At 39.1% G+C, this 8,777-nt stretch overlaps 1 protein-coding gene across 2 annotated transcripts in view; it reads left to right on the forward strand.

The window, feature by feature from the left end:
• Positions 1-8,777, forward strand: part of B4GALNT2 (beta-1,4-N-acetyl-galactosaminyl transferase 2) — a 26,456-nt gene that overhangs the window by 2,031 nt on the left and 15,648 nt on the right. The gene's annotated exons all lie outside the window — the stretch shown is intronic.

An 8,777-nucleotide genomic window follows, 5' to 3' on the forward strand; every position in this document is an offset into this window, starting at 1 on the left:
TGGGACTACAGGCATGCGCCACCATGCCCGGCTAATTTTTTCTATATATTTTTAGTTGTCCAATTAATTGCTTTCTATTTTTAGGAGAGACGGGGGTCTCGCTCTTGCCCAGGCTGGTCTCGAACTCCTGAGCTCAAACAATCCGCCTGCCTGGGCCTCCCAGAGAGCTAGGATTACAGGCATGAGCCACCGCGCCCGGCCTGCTACTGCACTCTTGCTTGGGCGACAGAGCAAGACCCTGTCTAAAAAGAAGAAAAAAAAAAGTCAAATTGGGCGAAATTCTTTATGTCTGAATTAAAATTATTAATTCATACTTACCAATGAAAATATTACCCTTACCAAACAAAAATATTACACCTGGAAGTTTGCACTGTTTTGCTGATTAAAAACTCGAAGTGGTCACACAATATGACAGACTTTAAGTAATTAAAGCTTGGTTTCTTAATCTTTATTTTGTTTATTTATTTAGTTTTTTTGAGATGGAGTCTCACTCTGTTACCCGGGCTAGAGTGCCATGGTGTCAGCCTAGCTCACAGCAACCTCAAACTCCTGGGCTCAAGTGATCCTCTTGCCTCAGCCTCCCGAGTAGCTGGGACTACAGGCATGTGCCACCATGCCCAGCTAATTTTTTTTTTATATATATATTTTGTTAATTGTTCAGCTAATTTCTTTCTATTTTTTCAGTAGAGACAGGGTCTTGCTCTTGCTCAGGCTGGTCTCAAATTCCTGAACTCAAACGATCGGCCCGCCTCGGCCTCCCAGAGTGCTAGGATTACAGGCGTAAGCCACCACGCCCAGCCTCTTTATTTTTTTTTTTTATTTGTTTTAGTTGATACTTTGATTTTAAATTTTCTTCTCACAACTGCTCCAAATTTGGAGAAGCCTCTAAACATCCACAGTTTTTCAACCAGTTAATTTCAGCAGTCAGAGACAATCTCTTTTTCCTGTAAAAGAAAGAGCACTTTGTTCAGTCCAGTAGTATTGATGACTTCCAAGGTATGATAAATTTATACCATACCATTATACCATTTGTACCATAAACTAACTTCCTCATTTCCCCTCTCTGCTAGGGCATGGCAGAGGCCACGGGAATGATAGACTTTCCCTTTGACAAGTTGTAATTTTTTCCCCTCTGAGATTTTGCTGACATTTGCATATTATCTTTAATAAGAAAAAATTAGGCACATGCGTGCGTGGGGTGTGTGTGTGTGTAGGGAAAAAGAAATAGTAGTGATAACTGTATAATGGGATAAGTCTCATATTGTTTCTTTCTTTGGCTCAATAAATCGCTCTGATTTAGAGAGAGCACAAGTTTCAGGGTGACCAACCTGCTTTTATTCCCAAATTTTATGACTTGGGATTCTTAAAAACCAAACGTCTTTTGTCATATTCACAATAGCTCAAGGGTCTGCCTTTTACCCTTTCTGGGACAAAACAATTTTTCCATTTCTTCCTATTTCCAGTCCAGTGCCTTAGGTCCTACACCAGGCTTTGACCTTTAATACCTAAAACTAAATACATGTCAATTCAGAAAGAAAGAAACCTTCTGACTTAACTGCAAAACTCTGGGAGAGATTCCTCACCTGAAACTTCAGAATATTTACGAGGAGAAAGCTACAGACAAAACCAAGTTGCCATTAATGAGCATACATTATGTTCCAGGTGCTACACTTTTCAGAAATTATCTTTATAAGCATTACGAGCCAGTGAGGCAGTCTTTAATATCCCCACACTGATAAAGAATACATGGCTCAGAGCAGTAAAGAACTTGCCAATTCAGGAGGATCACTTGAGCCCAGGAGTTTGAGGTTGCTGTGAGCTATGCTGATGCCACAGCACTCACTCTAGCCCGGGCAACAAAGGAGACTCTGTCTCAGAAAAAAAAAAAACTTGCCAATTTACTTGACCAGCTTGTACTTTGTGATTGCTGGCTTAACACAGAGCAGTTCCCTTAACAGGATAGAGTACTGTTAACTGTTTTCCTATTGCTCCTTCCCACGCGGGCATAAGGGATACCAGAGCGTCCCACTTTCACTTTTATATGTTGTGACTGTTCTTTCCCCATGAATGCTGAAGGCAGAGAGCAAACTCCCGTTTGATAATGAGCCACTCCAGGGGCTTAGTAGGAAGCCTCTTGCTCATTACAAGGACCCAGGGTTCCTAACCTTATCGCATCTTGCCTATCCTCCTGCATCCCCCGAAAGAGCACATATGTGCGCGGGAGAGGACTTGTACTGAGCATGCTACGCTCCAGCCCACCGGAGACGCTGGCTTGAAGAGGTCTGGGAGAGGGTGGGACTCTCCACTCTGCTGAGTGTCACAGTCACAAGGGCCTTGGAATGAGGGGTTCTTCCTTTCCCACCCTTTCCTGCACCAACAGAAGAGGCAACCCAGTTCTTGGGAGGGCGTGTGCCTCCAAGGCAGAGCATGCTCACCCAGCTGCCAGCGTCTGAGGCGAGCAGTGTGGGCCTGGCCTCGCTGCCCCATCCCTGACGCTGCTTGGGCAGGAGCCGGCCTCGTCCCTCCCCGCCAAGCCAAGCCTTGCCGCCCTCTTAATCTTTAAAATCACCGTGTGGTTACTGTTTATTTTACATCTCCTTACCTGGAGGACTAGGTAATGCCACAAGGATTAGCGACTGCTCCCTAAGCCAGTTTGAACAATTCTGCATATTATAAACTTCTCTGGTTGCAAGCTTTCTCTCAGAAGGAACCCACGTAGCTGAGCCCGGTGTGTGTTGGGAACTCACTGGGTAACTGGTTTCTTCAGATTAATTTCTATGTAGAATATAATGTCTATTAAAGAATAAGTAATAAAATGTGCTCACTTGAAGCTTATGTGTATTATTAAAACTTAACAATAACTGCAGCAGTTGCTTAGAACTTCAGTCTTTTTGGGTGCAAAATCCTTTATCTCTGAGAAATTACTGAGGCCCCTAAAGAGCTTTTGTGCATGTGGGTTGTACTGATATTTGCCAAATTATATGTTAAAGCTGAGAAAATTTTAAAAATATTTATTGTCATTAAAAATAACGATCATAAACCTACTAGGTGTTAACATAAATGGCATATTTTAATGAAAAATAACTGTAATTAGCAGGTGCAGTCGTGTGCACCTACAGTCCTAGCTACTTGGGAGGTTGAGGCAGGAGGATCCCTTGCACCTAGGAGTTCAAGAGCAGCCTGGGCAATATGGCAAGACCCCATCCCTAAGAAAAAAAGAAAAAGAAAAGAAACTAATCTGTCAAAGGCTTGAGTGGGCCCCAGGTTTCTACTTCCTAGCTCACTTGTGTGTCTATTGGCTCTGCCTAGGCAAGTCACAGCATGGCAGCTGGCTTCCCCAGAGCAAATGGTCAGAGAGAAAATGTGACACCAAGATGAAAGCCACAATATCTTTTATTACCTAATCTCAGAAATGGCATATGCTATATATATATATATATATATATTGGTCATGCAGCCCAATATGGGAAGGGACTAAACAAAGGTGTGGGTACCTGCAGGCAGAGATCTTTGGAGACCCATCTTGGAGATTGGCTACCACAGGACTTTTGCATCTCTTTTTATGAGTGACATTGGTTGTGGTTTTCCTTTGTCATAATATCCTTGTGAGGTTTTGGTAAAATATTTATGCTGTTTCACAGAATCAGTTGGGGAGTGTTCCTTCTTTTCCTATTCTTTGGAAGAATAAGAAATGAAATGAAAGTGAAAAATTAATGTCGTTTTTTACACATCTCAAATGTGGAGTAGAATATATAGGGGAAGCCATTTGAGCCTAGGATATGTGTGTGTGTCATTTTCAGATTCAAGTTATTTAGTAGTTATAGGGTTATATGGAATTTTCTATCTTTGCTTGTGTCAGTTTTTACAAGTCGTATTTTTCTCTAAGAATTTACTTATTTCCTCTACATTTTTAAGTTTATTGGCATATGATTGTTCAATTATGTTCTCTTATTACTTCTTTAATAGCTTTAGGGTCCAAGTGATGCCCCTGTGTTTCTCACATGAATGATTTGTGCTTACTTTCATTTTTTCTGTAACCTTCCAAAGAGTTCATTAATTTTTAAAAATAAAACAACTTTGGCTTTGATGATCCTCTATAGTGTACATTTCCTGTTTCATTAAATTCTGCTCTTGTCTTTATTATTTTTTTCTTTTTACTTTATGTGGGCTTAATTTGCTGATCTTTTAAAAATTTCTGAGGTAGATGTTTAGCTTTCTGATTTTCAGATTTTCTTCTTTTCTAAGTATTCGAAGCCATACATTTCTCTCTAAGTAATACGTTAGCTGCATCCCAGCATATTTGATATGCAGTCTTTTTATTATCATTTAGTTCAACTATTATGAATTGTATTTCTGAATTTCCAAACACATAGGGATTTTCTAGTTATCTTTTTGTTTTTCCCGTCTAGCCTAATTGCATTGGGGTCAGAAAATACACTCCGTATGATTTAAATTCTTTGAAATTTTGGACACTCGTTTTATAACCCAGCATTTGTTCAATTTTTGTAAATGTTCTGTGTATGTTTGAAAAGAACATGTATTCTGCAGTGTTCTATGTATGTCTGTTTATATCAAGTTTGCGGATTGTGTGGTTCAAATCATTTAAATACATACTAATTTTTTGTTTGTTTGCTCTGTTGGTTATGGACAGTTGCATGTTAAAATCTGTCACCATGATTGCAGATTTGTCTATTTCTCCTTGTAATTCTTTCAATATTTTGCTCTACATATTAATAAGGGATTGTTCTATCTTCCTGTGAACTGAGCATTTTTTAACTTTGAAGTATTCATCTTTATCTGTTGTTTTAGCCTTTTGTCTTAAAGGCTAAAACACATATATTGGAGTAATATATATTGGAGTTATCAGACATACTGTAAGATGTGTATGTTTACCACGCTAAAGAATGGTAAGACGTGATTGAAAATTTTAACACGGAATTAGAGAATATGAAAAGACCTAAACAGAAATTGTAGAATTAAAAAATAAGATAACAATATTGAAAACTCAGTGGGTAAATGTAAATGAATATTGACTGCATAAAATAATACAATATATTCCCTTATATATTCTACTCCACATCTAAGATGTGTAAAAAAATGATGTCAATTTTTCACTTTCATTTCATTTCCTGTTCTTCCAAAGAATAGGAAAAGGAACACTCCCCAACTGATTTTGTGAAACAGCATAAATATTTTACTAAAACCTGACAAGGATATTATGACAAAGGAAAACCACAACCAATGTGTTAGAAGCAACCTCGGTGTCATTAAGAGAACAGTCAGACACTGCAAATTGTCTCGGCCAGGCAAAATCTTTACTTCTGATCAGAAGGGCGCATTCTTCACCATTTTATCCCTAAGGCAGACCTAGGGCTGTGTCTCATCCCATTGGCCAGGATTTTGACGGCACAATCTTGTCCCTACCTGATTGGCTAGTGTTGTTGGGGTAGGAAAGGGTAATAAGAAAGTTAAAGTTAGTAAATGTGGATTTTTGGGTATTGCAGTAAAGGAGATTAAGCAAAGGTTATTGTTATTATACAGTTTGTGCTATGTGCTAATAGTTACATAAAGCTGGATCTCAGACAGAATATTCCTTTGGCAGAAAAGATTAGGCTAAGGTCATCTCCTCCTACAATTGTCACTCATAAAAAGAAATGCGAAAGGCTAAAACTTTTGTCTTAAAAGGCTAAAACATTTGATATTAATATAGAGATATCAAATTTATCTTGGTGACACTTGGTGTATTTATCTTCCTTTTTACTCTCGACCTTTCTATATCCTTATGTTTTAGATGTGTCTCCTGCAAACTGCCTGTAATTGGCTTTCTTTTTTCCATCCAGTCTGACTTTGTCTTTTAATTGGAGCATTTAATCAATTACATTTATGTAATCATTGAGGTAGTTGGTTTAAATCTAACATCTCACTGAGTGCTGTTTGTTCAGTCTGATCTATGATCTTTTTCTCCTTTCTTGCAATTTTTGGTATTGATTTTTTAAAAATTATTCCATGTTCCTGTCTACTAATGATGGAAGTTATCCACTATTTTTACTATTTCTATAGTATTTACATGTTGATGATAGCATATCCTGGCTATCCTTGACTTATCAAAGTCTAAAATTACTTAGTGATCCTTTTCCTGGATAATGCAGAGCCCTTTGAATACTTTTAGTCTATTTACTGACTTTCCTGACTGATGTCATTGTTTTTATGATTTTTAGTTCTATATTATTTTAAACCAAACAGTATTATTTTATGCAGCCAATATTCATTTACATTTACCCACTGAGTATTCAATATTTTATCTTATTTTTTAATTCTACAATTTCTGCTTGGGTCTTTTCATATTCTCTAATTCTGTGTTAAAATTTTCAATCATGTTTTATAATTCTTTAGCATGGTAAGCATTCTTATCTTACAGTATGTCTGACAACTCCAATATCTGAAGCTCTGTGTTGATATTGCCTTATTTCCCTCATTTTTAAAATGTATTTTTATCTCCCCATGTGCCAAACACTGTCTTACGAAATAGTCTTTGGAAATAATCTGAGGTCTAGGACAACCCCTCTAGAGATAGTACATATTTTGTCTTGTGAGGCACTGGGAGCACTAGCAGTGTGGACTTGGAGAGATGATTGGAAGCCCAGCGGCCATGCCTGGGCATGCTGTCTAGTTGTGGTTCACCTGCTCTCTGAGGCGTAGCCCACTGGAGTCTCAATGCAAAGCAAAGGGGACATGCTCAGCATACTCTGCCTGTTAGTCATCCCCCCTTGGGAATCAGCAAACACATCCTCCTTCCTTAGCTGTTATCCCTTGGATCCTATCTGTATATTTTCACTATCTTCGTAGCCCTCTGATACCTTCAAGTTAATTTAATTTTTGGTCCAGCTTTTCTAGTTGTCATTGGTGGGAGGATTGGTCTGCATTGCCTAGTCTACTATTATTGGAGGCAGAAAGTTCCTTTTGCCCTAAGGCTCTTAGATGAGCCACAGAGGAGGTGGATGCTCCAAGAGACTTTTTTTTTAAATTTTTTTTTTGAGACAGAGTCTCTCTCTGTTGCCCAGGCTAGAGTGCAGTGCCGTCATCATAGCTCACTGCAACCTCCAACTTCTGGACTAAAGCAATCCTCCTGCCTCAGCCTCCCGAGTAGCTGGGACTATAGGCATGCACCACCACACTTGGCTAATTTTTTCTATATTTAGTTGTCTGGCTAATTTCTTTTTATTTTTAGTAGAGACGGGGTCTCGCTCTTGCTCAGGCTGATCTTGAACTCCTGACCTCAAGCGATCCTCCTGCCTTGGCCTCCCAGAGTGCTAGGATTACAGGTGTGAGCCAACACGCCTGGCCTCTCCATACTACTTTCCATAGAGGTTGTGCTAGTTTGTGGTCCCACCAACAGTGTATAAGTGTTCCTATCTCTCTGCACCCACGCCAGCATTTGTTGTTTTGGATTTTTTGATAAAAGCCATTCGGACTGGAATTCGGTGACATCTCATTGTAGTTTTGCATTCCCCTGATGGTTAGAGACGTTGAGCATTTTTTCATATGTTTTTTGGCCATTAGTCTTTTTGGAATGGGAGTACATAGGCCTTTAACAACTTCCTCCATGTTTTTCACTTTTATAGATCTGTTTAGGTCAGTTATATTTTTCTAGAAAGGCATCCCTTTCATCCAGGTATTCAAGAGCTAGGCTTCTCTTTGTATCTCTTGTTTTCTTCTATTTCCCCCCTTCTCTTCTCCCCTCTCAGCTTGGGGGATCAGGATAAACTGATCAATATCTCTGATTTCCAATTATGAATTACTGAGAAAGAAATTCCTACTGATTGGCCGAGCCATGGCCAGGGGAGTATCACTTAATACACACTGGACTCATGAATGTCACCTCTGGGTAGTCAGGAGGAAAGTCTTAGAGAAGGGAGGTTATAAACTAGGTTGATATTCCAAAAGTTGTCTTTTCAGTTAGCTCGTAGATTTAGCGATTGTTCTATTTTAGATTTTTCTAATTCACCACTTTCTACTTGCCTTAAGTCCTTTTTTCAGCTTTTCTTAGATTTGTTTCATTGTCCTCTTTCAAACTTCTTATTTGAATGCTTACCTTATTAATTTTATGTTTAGTGATTAGAAATATGTATCTAAAGCTTTAAATTTTTCTCTCAGTGTAGTTTTAACGTTTCATGGTATGGCCTGTAGTGTTTTTGACTGTCTTTATATTCTTCTGCTGTCCTAGATTGAAGAATTGCTTTGGAGAGTCTCTTCTTAATCATTTCCATATCATTGGGAGGAGGGCTTGTTATTGGTCTACCTTTCAATTGCATTGTCAGAATATATGATCGGTTGCTTGCTTCAGCAGCACATATACTAAAATTGGAACAATACAGAGAAAATTAGCATGGCCTCTGTGCAAGGATGACACACAAATTTGTGACGTGTTCCATAAAAATAATTTTTTAAATAAATAACTGAATATATGATCAGAACTATTTCTACTTTATTACAGTTTTCTTTGTGTCCTAATTTGTGGCCAGTTTCTGTAAATGTTCTAAGAGCTGTCTAAGGCCGGGTGTGGTGGCTCATGCCGGTAATCCTAGCACTCTGGAAGGCCAAGGTGGGTGGATTGTTGGAGCCCAGGAGTTTGAGGTTGCTGTGAGCTGGGCTGACGCCAGGGCACTCTAGCCAGGGCAACAGAATGAGACTGTCTCAAGCCGGTAATCCTAGCACTCTGGAAGGCCAAGGTGGGTGGATTGTTTGAACCCAGGAGTTTGAGGTTGCTGTGAGCTGGG

Source organism: Propithecus coquereli, unplaced genomic scaffold, assembly GCF_000956105.1.
Source record: "Propithecus coquereli isolate 6110/MARCELLA unplaced genomic scaffold, Pcoq_1.0 Scaffold119, whole genome shotgun sequence".
Lineage (NCBI taxonomy): Eukaryota > Metazoa > Chordata > Mammalia > Primates > Indriidae > Propithecus > Propithecus coquereli.